Source organism: Neovison vison, chromosome 11 (genome assembly GCF_020171115.1).
Source record: "Neovison vison isolate M4711 chromosome 11, ASM_NN_V1, whole genome shotgun sequence".
Taxonomy (NCBI): domain Eukaryota; kingdom Metazoa; phylum Chordata; class Mammalia; order Carnivora; family Mustelidae; genus Neogale; species Neogale vison.
The window spans coordinates 199,028,866-199,048,739 of record NC_058101.1 but is presented as its reverse complement, the minus strand read 5'-3'; the positions used below and the strand labels follow the sequence as shown (position 1 = coordinate 199,048,739).

The following is a 19,874-nucleotide window of genomic DNA, read 5'->3' as shown; positions in this document are numbered from 1 at the left end:
CCAGTGGGCCCACCTCGAGGGCTTATAGCAGGTACCAGTAATGGATCATGGCAGACTTTCCTCGGCAGCCTGGGAATCTTTCTTAACACAGCATTCCCCATCAGGTGCCAACCTTGTTTATAAAAAGAGGCATCAGCCGTGCCTGAAATTCTTCTAACTCTTAAGTTATTTTGTTCTTATGCTGTCTCCCCTTCTAAGCCCACACCTGCACCCCCCACCGTGGCAACTGGACACTTACTCTCATGGTTGCTTTATGATATTTTCTAGAGGACCTATCATTTGCTTTTACAGAGTGAAAAACACAGAAGATGTGGGTTTGTTTTTGGTTTTTTTTTTCCCCTCCTCTTTTGCAAACAGTAGTAATTTACCTAAATGAGCAGGAGAAGAGGTAAGGTAAAATAGAAGTTAAAAGAAAGTGTGCCCCGGATATGATTCTTACATGTCCAGTGACATTGCAGAAAATTTTAATTCTTGGGGTGCCTGGGTGGCTCAGTCAGTTAAGCATCTGCCTTCGGCTCAAGTCTTGATCTCAGGGTCCTGGGATCGAGTTCTGCATCAGGCTCCCGACTCAGCGGGAAGCCTGCTTCTCCCTCTCCCACTGCCCCTGCTTGTGTTCCCTCTCTTGCTGTCTCTCTCTCTGTCAAATAAGTAAACAAAATCTTAAAAAAAAGAAAAAAAAAACAATTCTTTCGGAGCAGTGTGTTATTCTGGCTCATGTGTATGAGAGAGAGACAGATCGACACAGAGACAGAAGAGAGGGGAAGGGAGGGAGGGAGGTGAGAAGGGTGTGTGCATAGATGTTACAATCAAGTAAAATGTCAGCATAGTAATTATAGACCAGAGAAGTTCACTCTAAAGAATTAATTCTGTTCAAAGGCAGATCATGGTTTAGAAACTCGCGTTTTAAAAATAAAACATTTTCTTTTAGTTCCTCTCCAATCAAAGCCGGGTGGAGTAGTTACCGTTCTAAGATGAAGTCTGTAAGAGCATAACAATCCCCCTGGATAAGAACGAGTGTGTTGTTTGAGTTTTCCGGCTCATCTTGGGGGATTTCAGAACTCTTTAAGTGCTTAGCTTCTCGCTTTCTTCGGATCAGGACTGCGTGTTAGGTAAGTTCTCGTGGAGGAACAGCAGCCGGTGTTAGGCTTGTCCGCATCTGAGAGCCACCACGTAAGAGAGCGGTCCCCCCTTTGTCTGGGTCAGCATCCGGAGTCGGCACTTGACACCCAGAAGCCTCCTTTTGAAGTCTTTTCCTCGCTTAATTTTCTGCACCTTTGAGATCCTTTCAGAGGTATTTTCTTTTTAACATATCAGGCATTCTTGTTTAGAAGAATCGGTCTTTCAGATGGTATAAAGAAACTGGATACTTGTAATCTGTCAAGTATGGCTAAAAACCTTAGGGCATTAAGGACAGACAGAAAGAGGGTTCTGGAAGAAGCAGCTTTGCAATCTCATTATAGATCGGCTTTTTTTCCTCCTTTTAATTTCGTCTGATCAGAGAGAAAGCTATGTAGGCAGAGAAAGTAAGAAATTTTGGTTTCATTTAGGAATTACAGTTTGTTCTTTTCTTACATAGGAAATCAAGGCAGAATCCCTCTCTGGGATTAGAGTTTTGTATCAGAGTCCTCCTTGTATATGAAAATAGTGAAAGTTCTTATAAAAATTCTGCTCAAACCCAACACCAATTTTAATAAAGAGTAACCTTTAAAAATTATCAAAGATGATCATAAAATTATTTTAAAATTTTTAGTTTAAGAAAGTCAGCATTAATTGTTAGTGTGGGATTCACATTGGGAAATAGTAATTCCTAGAAGAATTTGTATGTATGTATGCATGTATGTATGTGCGTATGTAAGTGGATTTATAAATTTAAATATAAAATTTAAGAATCTGAGTCACTCTGATTCACAAAGTAAATGAAAAGTATCTGTTCTTATAGATCTCTCTGTTGAGGAGTGACTCACAAAGTAAATGAAAAGTATCTGTTCTTATAGATCTCTCTGTTGAGGGCTTATCCACAGAATAATATCATATACTGCTAAACTGTAGCTTCTCTGTTTTTACCAAAAATAAACACTGGGGTCACGGTCCTTGAAATAACTCCTACTTCCCTATTCTCTTTCCTATTCCAATTAATCTGTGTCTTTTCTCTCAGGTGGTAACGTCTCCTACAGATGTTAATAACTTCAACATCTGGTGGGCTTGTTCTTGATTCTGCTCTGTGAAGCCTTCTTCTGGCTTTAATTGTTAGCCAGTGACAGTTGCTTAAAATGTTTATTTCAGATTTCCTGGCTTTTCATCCCTAGAGACAGGTTATTAATATCTCTAACACTCAGGATATGTGGAGGATCTTCTATTACTAGAAATGTGAACTGTTTGAGGCAAAAATAAAAGGTTTCTATCTTTGTAATTCCAGTCGCTAATATAGTGTTTAACATACAGTAGTTAGTTACCGAGTAAGTATTTACTGGATGAAAACGTGTCCTGAGGGGTGGGGACTGGAAGGAAAAATACTCATTTCAGCTTCTGCAAGGGCTGAGCGGTGCTTTAGGGAGTAAGCCAGTTGGAACCTGGTTTAAGTAGCTTCTGTTAAATCTTCATGTATAATTGTACCTCCCTCTGCCATCAATAAGACAAAAACGCTAAAGTTTCCCTCTTCTGCTAAAGAGAGCACTCAGGCTGCCTTTTCTGATGCTGACCATATTCTGTTCCTGCTACTCATCATTTTTGTAAAAATGGGAGTTCTGGGATAGTTCAGCAGACTTCAGAAATACATGCTCAACTAAAGTGAATTTGCATAATAGTAAAAAATAGTAAGTTTAAAAAAAAATTAAGTGAATTTGCCTGAAGAAATACCTTTCCAATCTGACAACTGGAAATAGTATTGCTAAAGTGCATTAAATCTATTAAAAATATACAAAAAGAGGAATAGTCATATTCATAACATAAGAATAAAATTAATAATGTACAAATAATTGAATAAGACTCAACTGAAAACATCGTTGCAATTTTACCTGACTGAAGGCGACCCACCCTCTATCCATTTCACAGACAAGTAAAATTTAATAATCATGCAGAAGCTTTGCGCAGTGATAGTATTGTAGCCAATGAGGCTTATCCAAGGCACGATTATTGCTAATTGATAATCATGCAGAAACATTCCAAGGTTGCCTCTTTTACCGTATTTAAAGCTAGATGAGATGTGACATTTGAGAATGACAAGACTTTACCAGTTTGGGCCTTGCCAGCAGTTTTTCCAGTGTTAACATTTTTCCTTTTCCCCACCATCACTTAAAAATAACAACAAAGAAATAACTCTCAATTTGCTTTCCAGTAGTGGGGGACATTTTGAGCTCCAATGATAGTGCACCCATTAATGCATCATTTATGGGGAACTGCTATGTTTCAGATACTGCAAAGGTACATAAGACTAGGTTTCTGCTCTCAAGGATCTCTTAGTTTGGCGGTTCAATATTTGAACCATTTTATTTTACATTGGTTGGACCTTTCTCAGAGTTCGGTTTTGCCGCATTCGGTTTTGCTGCACCATTCTGAAACTTGACGAGCATTCTGAAGGCCACAAAGGTAATTAGAAGAATAGAAAATGAGATGCATGTGGAAAAAAAAAACAACCTCAAGAGTTGAATTATTTAGTAGAGAAGAGAGAAAACTAAAGGGAAATGTATTAATCGTTTTTGAAGTGTAATGGTTGATGACCATCTGGTGTAGCACTGGCCAAGGGTGGGAAAAGGAAGTAGAGGATTCCACTGCAAAATGAGATACTTAGGTTAGACTTGGAAACTAACTGTGTTCTTTTCACATGGGCCCTACTAACTAAAGGTACTCTGGACCTTTTATAAAAGACACTTTACAATTCTGTAAGATATCTGTTGTTTCCCTAAGTTGAGTCTTTTTTTTTTTTTTTAAGATTTTATTTATGTATTTGAGAGAGATCACAAGTAGGCAGAGAGGAAGGCAGAGACAGAGGGGGAAGCAGGCTCGCTACTGAGCAGAGAGCCCGATGCGGGGCTCGATCCCAAGACCCTGAGATCATGACCTGAGCTGCAGGCAGAGGCTTAACCCACTGAGCAACCCAGGCGCCCTTTCTTAAGATGAGTCTTGACTGAATTTCAGGATCAGCCACAGAAGAACATTCTCCACAGTCATTCAGAAAACCATACAGCCTGACCAGGGAGAAAGCAAACACTTGGTTCCGGGATGTAGGTGACAGTGAATCAATAAAAAATAAAAAAAAAAACCAACAACAACAAATGGTCACAGCAAGGGCAGCCCTGTTTCAAGAAGTAAATCTTAATTCACTTATATCATCTTAACACATTATTTAGAAAATTGAAACTCATTTACTCTGGGCAAACTTAAGGGCACGATTTTGATCCTTTTAATGATTACAGTTTCTTTTTTAAACAGTATTTTCTCACTTCTTGCCCAGATTGCATTTTGCTTGGGAAGATGTGTGCCTGAAGAGGTAATGCCTCTCATTTAGGGTCGAGAGGCATTCTTGCTGTTGGTTTTTTCTAAAAAGCATTTTTCAGATGACAATAGCTTGATAACTTGGGTTAGGATCTCACCCTTCAAAGAAAATGGGGAGTTAATGTCCATTTCCTTTGTGATTTAACTTATTGCAAAGCATCAGATTTTAAGCCCTTTCACGGGTGCCAAACTTCCAGAAAGGACAAGACTCAACCTTTCCTCCTTGCCAAATGAACAATTGCATGTCTACGCCCTTACCATATAGCCCTTGGCGTCTAATATGCAGTAATTTGCTTAAGATGGGGTCTCAGCTTTTATTTTGTCCTAAAAACCTTCTGTATCATATTACTTGTGGCCAATCCTAGGCACTGATGTCCATACCGCTGTGGTGACTGACAAAAAAATTAGCCTGGGGGAGGTGAAGATCCCTTAGGGTAAAAAGCGATTCATTTTCCCTCTGCAGTGCTTTGGGAGAGTGGAGGAATGTTTTAAACATAACAAGGGTTTTCTGATGACTAGCTGATTTTTGAAAATCTCTTCTTGATCTCTGATTTGATTGATCTCTCCTTTTGTGCTTTTATTCCTTAGTTGCAATGTCAAAGCTGTTTGTACTCTACTTCTAATATATGAAAAATACATATTTGCTCAGTTTTATTACATATTCTAACTTTTGCCAAGAGGTAATTACTGTCCTCATCACATCTAACCATTGACTTGCAAAAATCAATTTTTTTAGTGAGGTTGAACAGTGAGTTGAACTGCATTATCCTTGTAATTCATATTTTTCCCAAGAACTATATTTTTTCTGCCTTTTTTTTCCCTTAATGATAAAGACTGGTTCTGTCCCCCCGTTTTGAATGTGGACTTTTCCACTCTCAGAGAAAAATGTCTACACCTCTGTCATTAGCTGTGTATCTATCTCAAGCAATGATTTCATCCCAGTCACAGATCAAGGCGTTGGGAATAGCAAATGATTCCTTCCGCAAGGAGACTATGTCCCAGGTGGGCTAACTTGCCAAAAGTATAACGTGCTGGAGACATGATGACATTCAAAGATACAGTCCCATTAACATGTAATAAGAGAATGTGAAATCCAAAAGAATCTAGAAAGGGCATAATTGATTCTGTAGGGGAAGTGATGTCTACTCAAATTTTTAAAAAGCACATCCTCCACTAAAGGATACAGTTATCTCTAAATATCAGTGAGGTTTAGGATGCAAAAACTTGGTTCCCGATAGCTCTACACAATTGACACTAAACCCATTCACGTCTCATCTGGGCTACTCTGAAATGTGCCATTAACAAAAAAATCATGAGCGGTAAAAAAAAATAAAATAAAATTCAGAAACCTCCACAATTGGGGGGATAACTTGGGAGGTCAGCTTAATTCTTCATCTGACTTTCAGACACCCACGGTGATGATAAATTTTACTGTTTCTTTGCTTTTTCGAACAGGAATTATTTTAAAAGCATTACTGAGAGGAGAAATGTCAGACCTATTATTTTATATGTATGTGTGTGTATGTTTTTACTTAGCTTTGGTGACTTTCCATGTTTGACGGTAATGTGAATGCACCAAGAAAAGGGGGAAAGGAAACAAGTAATTATTGGTGCATACTAAGAGCAAGCCAGTATGCGCCCAGCAGTGTGTGTGTGTGTGTGTGTGTGTGTGTGTGTGTGTGTGTGTGATATTTAATTTAATTTTCATAGCCCTGAGGAGGTAGTATCATTAACCCTAATGTACAGATGAAGCATCTGTGGCATGGAAAGGTTAAATAACTTGCCCAAGGTCATAGGATTATGAAGTGGCAGTTAAAATGCAGATGTATCTTAAAGCCAGGGAGAACAAAATAATCAAAAGAAATCAGAAACAAAGCCCATTTCAGCATATCAAGAGCGCTTAGGAGACCAGGAGCCTTGTCTGATTTGTCTCTTTGCAGCTTGAATTCCATTTCTGCTGCTCTCTTTCCTTCTAAGCTTTCCTTTTTCCTTTGTCATGATTTACGTGTCTCTTTTTCTTCACTCTTCCTAAAGTCAAAGCAGGGAACAACTTAAAAGGTTAGGGGAAAGAGAGAATAGGGCGGCCCAGTTGTTGCGGTTCTCTTTGTTTTTTATGCCTCAAGCGTATGATGCCTTCACATCCCGGGTCTTCCAAAACCATCAGTGAATGTGGTGATGTCGCTGCTGGTATTGGCGGTGTGAGTACCTGCTGAAAATAGGCGGTAAATGCGAAGTAAGTGTCTAATTAACATAACAAAGCATTCTGATAGAGTTAGCCTATCACTGAATGAGGCAAGTGATTCGAAATCATTCTGTATTGTTTCCCTATCAGGTATAAGTTTAACTGTGTTGTAACCACTGACAACCTCTCTTCGTTTCCTTCTTAAATCAAGAAATAGTGTCTGACTTGTTTCCCCCCCCCTTAGCTGTACTGCTATTTAAAGCTTATTTAAAATATCATGCTTATGTTGTAGACATTATGTTAGTATAATTCTGAAAAAAAAGCATTTAGTTGCCTAGTTGTCCTAGTGGATGCTTTTAAAAAACGATTTTCCTTCTTTTTAAAGAAAACAACTGTCTCTATGGCTTGGGGCTTCAACATAGGTTTGGGGTTTGTAGCACATTTAAAATCACAACATTAGAAATAATTTCCTGCCTGCTTCATAGTACGTGCTCAATAAGTAAGTATTGAATGAATGTTCTAATAAACAAAATACCAGCATAAAGCAAACAACCGTACAAGTAAATAGCATGTCAAGGGAAATTCAGTGGCAGTAGAAAAACAAACGCAGATAGTAGCAACAACACTATATGAGTTTTAGATTTTTACCCTTCCAAATTCAATATAGTCATTGATTTTGATTTTTACTTGTAAAATATTAATAGTTTTACATAATTTTCTACAAATTAAATTTAAAAATTTAATTCACATAATCCAGGACTCTCCTGAATGAATTTTTTTTTTTATAAAAACTTAATGCAAAAAAGTAGTAGGGATTTTTTTTTTTTTTTCTGCATAGTCTCTTTCTCTGTCCAGATGCATCCCAGAGGTCAGCCTCATGGTCCCTAGCCCATTCAGAGCAGCCTCTTCCCCTCCCCCCCCACCCTCTTCTGAGGAATGTAGAAATCTGGCAGGAAGGCGCCGCAACCGCCCTCCTTCCTAGTAGACCAAGGATTCCTATTGTCGGATGCAGTGGGCATGAAAGCAGCAATTTTATGGCACAAAAGCTCCAATAACATTTACCTCGGTTGGCTGAGACTGAAATGCACACAGGCAAGGCTCAGTCCTGGTCTCTCAAGCACCAGCTTCCCTTGGCTTTTTGCCACTTTGTGCATTTCAATGAGACAAGTTCTTTAAGGAAAGAGTTTTCCTTGTAACTTGCAGTGGAGTAAACAGACCGTTCAGGCATAGTTTATTGCATTACAAACTCAGCTATGCAGACCATTCCAAATCGAATGCAACAAAGTAATTAGTGAAATCATTTGCTCATTAGAATTCATAAGCATGCATTGTCCTATTTATTAAAGTTAGGTTTTTCTCTTCTAAAGAATCACTAGAAGTTTTCTATGTAGAGGAGGATGACCCAGCTGTAAAAGCTTTTACTCGCTCAAGTATTGACATCGAAGGTTCTCCATGTACAAACGTCTCCTTCCCCTTCCCCCGCCCCTATGGCCAACACTTTGTTGAATTAATTTGGGGATCCTGAGCATGCGCATTAGGTTGCAAGGCAATCATTGAAATGAGGATGATCTGCTTCAACAGGGTCAAGTGTTGACCATACCAGGCCCATGTCATTATATAAACAATAAGCAGAGAAGGGTCTACCTGATAAACCTACAGAAACATTAATATCCTGACTTAGGCTGAATTGAGCAAAATTGCATAATTTTGCAAAATTGCATAGTTGTGGCCCCTTACTTCATCAGAAAGCCCCTACTACACAGGCAAGGCAAGGCAAGATGGTACCTTAGGGGAGCCTAGACTCAGTATAAATTTAATCAAGAATGAATGATACGTTCCTACAGCCAAGTTTTATCATGCATCTAATGTGGGCTAAGAATGAGTTGCCAAATACAGTTGCCAGACATTATCTCCTTTCTATAGGATTCCATTTCTGTATCTGTTTTTGTGGGAGTAGGGTCCCCAAAGAGACCTTAAAATTATAAAATGTCACGTAATTGTAAAATGAAAGGACTTCTCTCATTTCTGCTCAACATTATCTCTAATGACTGTTTATAAATTAGTTCTGTTTATACTAGTCAGATCAAATTTCAAAAATCATTATCCAATGTGTACAAAATGATTAGCACATTTATTAAATGGGATCCTGTTGGCTGTGCAAATACCAACTCATATTTCCTGTTTGGGTGAACCTAGCAGGCTGAGCTCCCTTAAAGTCAGTGTCTTTTTTAAGTAAATTAATAAGTATCTGAATTTCTGCTCTTGTGTCTTTATTTGCATTTTGTTGAATGAACTAGGGTCCAGTCCCTAATCAATATATTTCAAATACTGGGCGCCTGGGTGGCTCAGTGGGTTAAGCCTCTGCCTCCGCTCAGGTCATGATCTCAGGGTCCTGGGATCTAGCCCGCATCGGGCTCTCTGATCAGGGGGAGACTGCTTCCCCTGCCTCTCTGCCTGATGGGGCAGGGCGAGCCCCGTTCTCTCCTATTCTGCACTCCAAGGAGGGCAGACCACTGGAATGAGTGCCTCTCTGCCTACTCGTGATCTCTCTCTGTGTGTCAAATAAATAAATAAAATCTTTAAAAAATTTTTTTCAAATACTCATTTCTTTTAATAAAGGACAGTTGTCTCATTTTAACTGACAAGCCATTATTCACAAAAAACCCTAACCAAGGCCTTATTAATCCTTGTGTTAACAGTTTCCCTCATGGATAGATTTATTCCCCTGCTCCATTTAATCTGCCCGTGGTCTCCATCCACTGATACGCAAAGAGAATCCAGAAGGCACAAATAGGAGTTGGAGTTCTAACTTCACAGTCTCCCTTTTCCCCACCCTGAAGGTTCGAATCACACCCCAGGGCAGGCAGGTGTGTTACACACCCTTCTCCCCCACCTCACACCCACCTTTACTCTACTCACCCCTGCCCCGCCTCAGCCTCCGGGCTGCGCCGTCGCCACTGGGCTGAGAATCAGAATCAGTTCTGTGTTGATCCAGTCCCTCAAATCTGCTTGGGCATAAAACGCTTCATGTGCTTCAGAAACACTTTTACCTAGATGTCTGCACCTTCCGTTCACGTAGCTACTTATTTTTTTCTGGGTAAATATATATAGCTATGGAAATTTCCAGTAGTTACCTGCCAGTAGCAGAGTTGCAATCCGACTTTCCCTCTGGTTTGATTGGGTTGATTCCACTTTTTTTCCCCTCGAGAGTCATTAGAAAGAGAACTTGTAGGTGGGCTTGGTAGGTTTTGCCTCTTTACCTCCATGTATTTTTGTCCATGGCCACAATCTGATTTCCCCTGAATGTATGGAGGAAGTGTGTCAGTGGCATCTGAGGACAGTTGGAGTTTCTGGGTTAATTTCCAGTGGTTTGCCCTCCTTGAGTGCAGAAGAGGAGAGAACGGGGCTCGCCCTGCCCCAGCAGTATCTGCCTGTAGGGTAACTGCTTCGGAAAACAAGTGAAGTGCTCGCAGTGAATGGTGCTTTTGGTTCCTTAAATTTGCACAGCATCTCCATCAGGATTTTACAGTTGGACTCTAGCTGTAATTGCTGTTGGGATGAGATGCACGACATGGGGTGTTGAAGCTAAGTACTACAGTGTTTTAGTGGCCAAAAATATACGGCATGGTAGGAGCATCAGGCTTCATGAAATTCACACTTGTATATCTTCATGTTCCTCACCCATTTCTGACATGCTGCGGATTTGCCAGCAGGCACTCTAGATGAAGGTGATAAAAATGGCAAAGCTGAAAGATGTTGTTTCTTAAAAGATACTGTATATCAATTGAGAAAGAGGAAGTAGATTGGGATTGTAAACGTTTAAAAAGCCTCTGAGGCCCTTGGTTCCTCAGTCCCGACAGTTGATATTAATCTCATCAACCAACAAACGGAAAAAGATAATAGTTTTAATCTTATTATAACATGGTACAAAATGGCACCCATTAAAGTATTTCTCCTAATGTAAACAGTAATTCCGTATTTCTGTAGCCTCAGCTCTCAGACCCCTTGTCCTGATTTGTCATTAGATATAAATCAGTTTTTATGCTCCTTCCAGACACGCTTTAAAGCCTAATGTTTTCTTATTTGAGACATTATAATTCTAAAGAGGGTAAAATTGATAGTTTCACTAGCAAAATGTATCATATCCAAAATTATAATGTATAAGAATAATCCAAAGATCCAGGCTGATCCACCGTTATGGTTATTTAAGGCATAATCAATGAGGCTTGGAATTTAATGCCATTCGCTTGGCATCATAATTCTCCAGGGTGTCAGCGGTGACCACTGAGTCTCCAGTCAAGTTAGATTATCCTTTAACATGACTCTCTTCCTTTTCTATTCTCTTTCTCTTTTCTTTTCTTTTTTCCTTCTTAGTATTTTACTTGTGTTTTCTGGAAATCAACCCCCCTTGTGTCAACCCAGTGAAACGTTTTCATGGTGCTTACATTAACTTGTATCTTAAAAGCATTTTATATGTATATATTAATTATTCTCAAGAATAATCCAGTACACGGGATTGTATTATTTAAATGAGTCAAAAAGGGTAGAAGGCAAAGAGTTCCCTAAAACCTCTGAAAGGAGTCATTTTCTTGTTGCCATAGAAATGAGGAGGTTCTTGTGCTTTGGGCCTTACTCCGATCATGCTACTTTTGTTTAATTACAATAAAATACTAACCACTCATCAAAAGATCCTTTGTTCTATTTATAATTCAAACTTTTGTCCTTCTGAACATGTTTACCTGCTTTGCTAGGATTACCTTCTAAGGGCAAAGCCAGAAAATACTAATACAGTGGCCCAAAAAAGGAAGAAAAAAAAATGCAAGTACCCTATAATAAACTTTAAGATTTTCTACTGATCTTTTTGATGCCCAAGCTTTGCTGTATTCTTTCTGTAAAGTATTTTTAATTCCACTGGTCACTTTAAGCTTTATTGCATTAGGAATTGCTTTAAAGCACATGCTTTTATTGACATTTAATTTGAGAAATGGGGAATTGAGATTCCTCCTACAATATATCAAGAGTAACTATCCCCACAGTACACCACACACACACACATACACACATACACACACTCTTGCACACGGGACCCTTCGTGGCAGACCCTGCAATACACAAGAGCCTGGTCTTAGAATGACAATTCCAAAAGTATTTCAGTGCAAACACACACTCTGCCGTGTCCTCACACACACACTTCTATTGGTTACAATCCAGAAAGAGAAGCTAAGAGACTGAACACGTGTAAGAAAAACAGTTGGTATGACCCTATATATTCCACGATATTTTTCAGATTTCTTCGCTAATCTTTCATTTGAGAATGAATTGAACTTTGAAGATGATTCAGCCATTTAATATTTAAAAACTAGGGTTATTCGCCAGAGTTCTCTTCCTTTGCTGCTTCTCCTGCCAACAGTGATCTCCTAGTAATGCCGGCAGACCAACAGAGTGAAGCTAATACCGTCACTCTGCTAAGGAAAAGAGATTTTCAAGGGAAGCAAAGGCGGTTTAGCTCCTTCTTTCCTACTGGTTAATGCCATCTGTGGGTGGTCATGCCTGCTCTGTTCTTGAACAAAGGACTTCCTTCTTGGGAGCAGCAGGAGTAAAAATGACAAGTATCACATCTGTTTCCTGCTGCTTCTCTGATTCCCAAGGGCCAGCACCACATATTTCTAGCAGCAGTTATGATGGTACCAAAGCAGGAGACAAGGCGGTAGGGCTCAAGTGAAAAAGAGACGGAAAAGAAAATATTAAACAACAACCGTATAAAAGAATCACATTCCAGAGGAACAATAAATGGGCAAAGATACAACGTGTCATCGAAGACAATTCTTTGGCGATAGTCTCTCCATTTGGTATAAAATCCGAGTTTTTGAGTGGCGTAGGGTAGGGTGCGTCTGTCTCCATGTATATGCAAGGATCTGGTCCTGTATAAAGAAAGCATGGCTGAATGTGAGCAGCTCTTCCATCTGGCTGTAACTTCTGGTCTTTGTTGTCACTGCCTACAAATGGGAAGAGATGCAGCGGGTACAATTCAGAGCCAGAGAGGTGTTAATAACTCTAGTTAATAACTCAGTGCATGGAACATCAGGAGATGGGCTCAAAACATTGATGGAAATGTTCTCGGCTGGGTTGGCTGCTGATGGGTATAAAATTCTGGCAGTTTCTTCAAAATTGTTGAATTTATCAGTTCAAGTTTCAAAATCCAAATTTTACACTGTATCAGTGATCCCTAAGTAAAGGGGTTTTAATTCATTAATTTTTAAATTTTTTTATAAACATATAATGTATTTTTAGCCCTGGGGTACAGGTCTGTAAAGGGGTTAACTAGCTCCATAGTTAATGATAGTTTAAAAAATTCTTCAAAATATTCAGGGACGTAGGAAAATGCTTACAACATGAGGATACATGGAAAAGAGCAAAACAGAACTATATAGTATGATCTCGGTTGTGACTATATCTGTATAAGAAAAAGAAGGCAGGGAAGAAATAAATAAGACTGCCCCTGGGTATATGATTTTTGTTCTCTTCTTTTTCTGACGTTCTTTACTTTTCTGTAGTTCTATTTTTCCCCCCGTATTTATATTGAGCGTGTGATGTTTTATGATGAAAAAATGAGATTAACAAGAAACTGTTTTGTCAGTACCTATCAAAATTGTTTATGTGGGTACATTGTCAACTCAATATCTTATTTGTCTAGATGTATCCTAGAGAAGTAGTGATAGAAGTGATTGGAGTTTCTAGAGAGACTTTGGAAATCTTAATGCCCACCAAAACAGAATTCATGCTGTGTAACAATAATATTCAATTATTTAAAAAAGAACTTTAAAAAATATACATATGTAAGATTACTGTGTACATCTCTGTAGGTATATAAACAAGTGTGTGTATATATATACATACTAACTTGAAAGGACACCTATAATCTGTCATACAATGGATAAAAAGTTTGCAGAAGCTCAATATGAAAATTGATTGCTTTTTTTTTTTTTTAAGATTTTGTTTATTTGAGAGAGAGCATGAGTGAGCAAGAGAGGGAGAGGGAGAAGCAGACTCCCTACTGAGCAGGGAGCCCACTGTGAGGCTCATTCCCAGGACCCCAGGATCATAACCCAAACGTAAGGCAGACACTTAACCAACTGAGCCACCCAGGTGCCCCAACTGATTGCATTTTCCAAAAACATCTAGGTACAATGCATCCAGGCAAACTAAGGCTACATAAGAAACATAACTGTCTTTATTCTTTTAAATTAGTTTTCATTTTGAGCTTCCATTCCACCAGGTGGTAGAAACTTTTCACAGACATAGTCAAATCAAGGTTTCTTGCCAGTTTCCTAATCCCATTTTAGGAATAGGATTATACTAATATCACATGATGCTGAGTGCTGTGGATTGAGCTGTGTCCCTGAAATCCATACTGTTGAAGCCCTAATCCCAAAGTGATGATATTTGGAGATGAGGCTTTTGGAAGATATTTAGGTTTAGTTGGGGCCATGAGGGTGGAAGTCTCATGATGGGATTACAAGAGACCTCAGAGCCCTCTCTGTCATTTGACAGCAAGAAGGCAGCTGTCTGCAAAACGGGGCCAAGAAGAGGGCCCTTGTCAAGAACCCAAGTGGCCAGCACTTTGAGCTTGGACTTCCTGCCCTCTGGAACTAGGAGAAATAAATGTCTGTTGTTTAAGCCCCCCAGTCTGAGGTCTTTTGTTACAGCAGCCTCAACAGACCAATGCAGTTCTAAACATCTGGTCTTATTTCACGCTTCATCAATTAGCAATAATCGCGCCTCGGATAAACCTCATTGGCTACGATACTGCCACTGCGCAAAGCTTCATCAATTGAAGTCTGTCAGTATCTCTGCTCATATTATAATCACTGCTGCCTCAACAGTGCATACTGACCACAGCACCTTTAAAAATACTGGCCTGTGGAGCTCCTTGGCGGCTCAGTCCTTTGAATGTCCAGCGCTTGATTTCAGCTCAGGTCATGATCTCAGGGTTGTGGGATGGAGCCCCGTGTCGAGCTATGTGCTCAGCAGGGAGTCTGCTTGAGGATTCTCTCTCTCTCTCTTTCTCTTTCTCCCCCTCCCCCCACTCGCACTCTCTCTTCCCCTTGCTCTCTAATAAATTAATAAAATATAAAAATAAAAATTCTGACCGTCTCTCAGTGGCTTCTGTAGCCCTTTTGATTTACAGAAAATGTGTGGCTTCCCCAGGTGACACACTGGGCATGGTGGGGACTGGGGACAGGCATGGGTTGTCTGTTGGAGGCTGCCTTGGTTTTTCATCTGCTTTAATACCCAGTGCAACCATCGTTATTCTCATACACATTCACCATGCTGGGGCAAGGACAAAATCTTGTTACTCTTGGGTCCATGTTTTGTTTCTGCTCTCTCCAGCATGGTAAGGGTTGGCATTGAGTAGAGTCCTTCCCGTACGGGAACACCTTCCGGATTTTCTTCTCCTCTCATCATGCAATCTTAGTCCAATACTATGGGATAGCTTAGGGGGTTGGGTGCTGGAAAAACTGGCTGTGCATATCCAGGAATTCTTCCAGAACCTTTCCATTTCTTGCATAAATCTAAGCTTTCAAAACTCAAGAGATCAAGAATTTATTTATATATACTCTGCTTCTTTAACAAATTTTTTTCTAGAGTACCATGTAGTCACAGAATATTGAGAAAGATACAGGGGGCAAAGACAGTGAGTGGTGGTGTTGGTAGGGAACTTTGATTAATATTTCAAAATATTTCTCCGGTACAACTGGTTATCTTCAGAATTTAAGATTAGAGCAGGGAAGGGAGGACTTTCACTTCCTGCTTTATATAGTTCTATAACATTTAAAATTCATAAGCATCCCTTTTATTTTTTTTAATTTTATTTATTTGTCAGAGAGAGCAAGCATAAGCAGGGGGAACAGCAGAGGGAGAGGGAGAAGCAGACTCCCTACCAAGCAGGGAGCCCAACACAGGACTCGATCCCAGGACCCCAGGATCATGACCTGAGCCGAAGGCAGATGCTTAACCAACTTAGCCACCAGGAATCCCAAGCGTCCCTTTTAAATAAAAAGTTACCCACTTCCATAAGTTTCATACCAGTTGATCCTGACTGCAATACCATGACCTAGCTAGGGCAGTTACTATTATCCCCATTTTAACAGATGAAGAAACAAGTCATTCACACAAAGTATAAATATCTTTAATCTTGGACAAGTAAAAAATGGGAGACAAATGCAGAATGAGTGTCTTCAGTGTGTAAGGCACATGCTAGGAAAGAAGCTGTTAAAAATGTCTTAATGCATCGTGTTTCTCTAAGCCCTTATTGATTAAAAAGCATTTCCAAGGTTCCTTTTTTGATTGATTTTTTCCACTGGAATAGTGATGTCCATCCTACCAATCCCAGAGCCGTGTCTTCCATTCTGGTCCTCATTGTTTTGTGTTTCAACTACTGCCATAGCCTTCTCTGCTGCTGCCCATTCCAGCTCCAACGCATTCCTCACACCAATTGATTTGACTAAAACATGGCCCAGATCATATCATTATAAGGGCCTTCGAATTTTCAAGAGCCTCACAGGCAGCTCTTCCGAGAGCTCAGGAATATCTTCTGGAAGATCCCTGGCATCTGATTTTCCAACTCTCTCTTCAGCCGTGGGATAGGGATTAGCTACTCTACGAGGCAGCCTGTCCTATTTTGGGCAAGCTTCAAATGTTAGAAGTTTCCTTCTAATTGCTGTACCGAATGCCCCCCATTAACTTCCACCTGGCATGAGTTCAGTCTTCCTTTTATATATATATATATATATATATTTTTTTTTTTAAAGATTTTATTTATTTATTTGACAGAGAGACAGCTACACAAGTAGGGGGAGTGGGAGAGGGAAAAGTAGGCTCCCCGCTGAGCAGGGAGCTTGATGTGGGTTCAATCCCAGGACCCTGGGATCATGACCTGAGTGGAAGGCAGACACTTAGCAGACTGAGCCACCCTGGTGCCCCCAAATCACCACAGTTCTTGACACAGAGGAAACACACACTACCTGCTTGTTTCATGGGTTACTAATAATAAATGTTTAAAATACCCGATCGCTACAGTATCACTTTGGTTCCAGTTTTATAGTTTGTAAAGGAGAGCATCAATGCATCTCCATCTGGTAGGTGATCTATAGTAACTCTTTGCAACGAGAGAACATCTGTTTCTTCTTTTGGCTTCACAGAAATGTCAAATATTCCTATGCCAGGATAATTTTTAAATCTATACATTTATTCCCTCTTTTGCTTTTATAGCTGTTGTTTTTGAACAGCGCATTCCAGCACGAGAGTATAAATAACTTAAGAGAATATGTGCGATCTTATTTATCCCCTGTATTGGAAATATGTACCACTCGGTTTGAGTTTTCACCCACAGTGTACAAAATCTCCTGTTTTCATCGGTGTTCATATATAATTAGGCCATCGGTAGAATGAAGCAATATGGTTTTTATTAATACGTGCATTTATATCATTAGTAAAGACACTGTACTGCACACTTTATAAAGTGCACATCTTAAAGGAGTAGGACTAAATTATAAGAGATGTTCCTGGCAAGAGTCTTGCTTGTTTATCCGACTGTCCAAATTTTATTTTTGACCTCCAAGATCATAAAATCAGGAAACATTTAGAAAGTAATAAATCACCTACTCCTTGTCTTGTGATAGGTGTCTTGGCTGTGAAGACTGAAGCTACAAACGAAATTGTATGTGACTTTTAATATCCATACCCACTTATCACAAATAATCAAGGATTTTCTGTAGTGGAATTTCTTAAGAATATCCAGAAGTCCTCTCTGAGAGTGTGATGTAGTATTACAGCTCCGTTGGTTATTCAACAATAGAATTTTTAAAAGAAAAGTCTTAAAGCCAAATATCTCAAGAAATGATTTTAAATGGTCACCTTTGAAATCAGCATTCTCTCCTACCAATTTTCATTTCTAAGTATGTTTTCAAACTTTGTGTCTTAGGTCACAGTGTCTGTTTTTATAGTGCCCCTTTAGGCATCCAGATTACTCTCTTAAGTAAAATACTCAGAAAACACATTTCCTCCTTGCCATACATAAACGGATTAGACATCTAGATTATTCTGCTTTAACGAAAATTCTTTGGGGCATTCTTTAAGGAGGAAAGGAGAGAGAGAACAGTGGGATTTTCACATCTGTTAAATAATCATTAGCATGGAGGATTGAAACTCTATCTTCTTTTTCAACTTGAGCCCAGCTGTTGGAGTAAACGTGAAGGGCCCCTTAATTATTGCATATTTGAATAGCTTGTAGAGGATTCAGTTAACCTCGGTCTACCACTCCGATCAAAGGAACTCATTTACTTGGTGCGCCATTGTTACTGAAAGCATTCCTCATTTGATTGTTTTGCTTCTGAAATGTTCTGTGAAAGGCCAGACAGGGTGTCTTTCTCTGATTCACCGGGCCTCTGCGAATCACCTCTGCTACCAATTATGTGTTACTTGGATGGGTGCTAGGATACCCCAGGGCTGCTTTTCTTGGCCTTAGTATGTGTTGGCTTTTGTCCCTTAGATTGCTGAGTCAGAGATGTTTTAATGTCCATATGATATTTGGAGTCCGTGAAAAACAAATTCAGACAAGTGAACAGATTTTTTTTTTTTTTTCTGTTTGTAACATGATTCGGTAGCATTGCCAGAAACCTACTTGCTGTGAGCTGGGCCTCTTCATCAGAGGCTTTCATTGTGTTGAAGGTTTCTCATTGGTGTTGGCTTCATGACTTTTTGTAACCATGGACTAAAATCTTACCGTGGCGTAGCACATGGCTGGGGAAATGAACCAAAAGTGAAACTGACGCCTGGAACTTCGACCCTTCCACAGGACAGCGTGTGAATGATTGAATATGAAAGTCAAATCTTGGCTGCTTCCAAAGAGATCGCAATACTGAATTATCATACTGGTGTCATGTTTATTGTTTCTTTCTCCCAGAGCATAATGTACTGGGTCAGAATGGCAAACTTTGGAGCTGGCCCGTAGGCTCTTGCATTTGGCAAAACGGGTGCCCACAATTTGTACGTAGCCCGTGGACTGACTGTCGATGTAGAGTTACAAAGCGATATCCTGTTCGAAATTCACTGTCATGGCTACACAGTGAATAATCTTTGGATCGAGAGTTCTTTTCTCAAATAGTGGATGTCAGACATTTTTCAGAACTGTAGCTGTACAATCACCTGCTTACTTGGGCACTGTTCTTTTCTATAGATTAAATTTGCTGGTAGATGCAGTGACATACTTTAGGACTTAAAAAGACCAAAGGCTTCTTACTGTGATGAAAGTTTGTTTTTTTTTTTCCCCCTAAAGATGTATGAAAGAAATGAAGCTGTGTGTTACTATTACTTCCTACTATAAGGAGTACATGGAAAGGAAAATAAAATAATAACTTTTCAATAAAGGGGTAAATATCAGAGACCCCATCGAGTCTGTGCTCTTGAAATCTACATTTAGGGAGTGAAACTCAAAATGGTGCTTGCTCATCAAGATTTACTTTTTTATGATGGAATGACTTGTATATTAAGATTTCCAGTAGGTTGGCTCTGCTGGCAAAATATACTCAGAAGCCAACAATTTCCTATCTTCTCTGTTGCTAACACGTTAGCCTCAGCCAGCAGCTAGGTTTATTGATGCAGAATCTTGCATCTGGATTTATGCAGAATTTTCCTCTGTGGTCTCTCTGCTTTCACCCATGACACCCCCTTCGCCCGTCTGTTGTCAACACAGTGGCCAGAGAAGCGTCTTTTAAAATAAACATTGGGTTATGTCACTAATCTCAAAACTCTCTACTGGCTCCCCATTTCACTCAGAGTAAAAGCTCGACTTTATAATGGCTGACCAGGTCCCATGTCATTGGGCTCCTGCTATATCTCTGAATCTCTTCTCTCCTCTTCCCCCAGGCTTGTACTGTCCCAGGCATGAGGATCCTTCTCCTCTTCCTGGAATACACCAGGCATGACTTTGTACCAGTTAGTACTTGCATGGAACCCTCTTCAGCCAGATTTCCTCCTGTTTAACTTTCTCCTCTCCTTCATTCAGTCTTGGCTCAGTGAGGCTTATGCTGCTGTCCCTGTTTAAAATGATAGCCCCTCCCCATGCCACATTCTAAAGTCTCTCTCCCTAACCTACTTTTCTTTCTTTCTTTCTTTTTTTTTTTTTTTTTTTTAAGATTTT

At 39.7% G+C, this 19,874-nt stretch overlaps 1 protein-coding gene, 1 non-coding gene and 1 pseudogene across 11 annotated transcripts in view; 2 read left to right on the top strand and 1 right to left on the bottom strand.

Annotated features, from left to right (window-relative positions):
• TENM3 (teneurin transmembrane protein 3) overlaps nt 1–19,874 on the top strand; it is a 692,983-nt gene that overhangs the window by 452,916 nt on the left and 220,193 nt on the right. The gene's annotated exons all lie outside the window — the stretch shown is intronic.
• On the top strand, nt 3,079–3,218 carry LOC122890664. Its single transcript, XR_006381117.1, has one exon. It is a non-coding gene; the product is annotated as a U4 spliceosomal RNA (small nuclear RNA).
• LOC122890640 lies at nt 14,311–14,497 on the bottom strand (annotated as a pseudogene).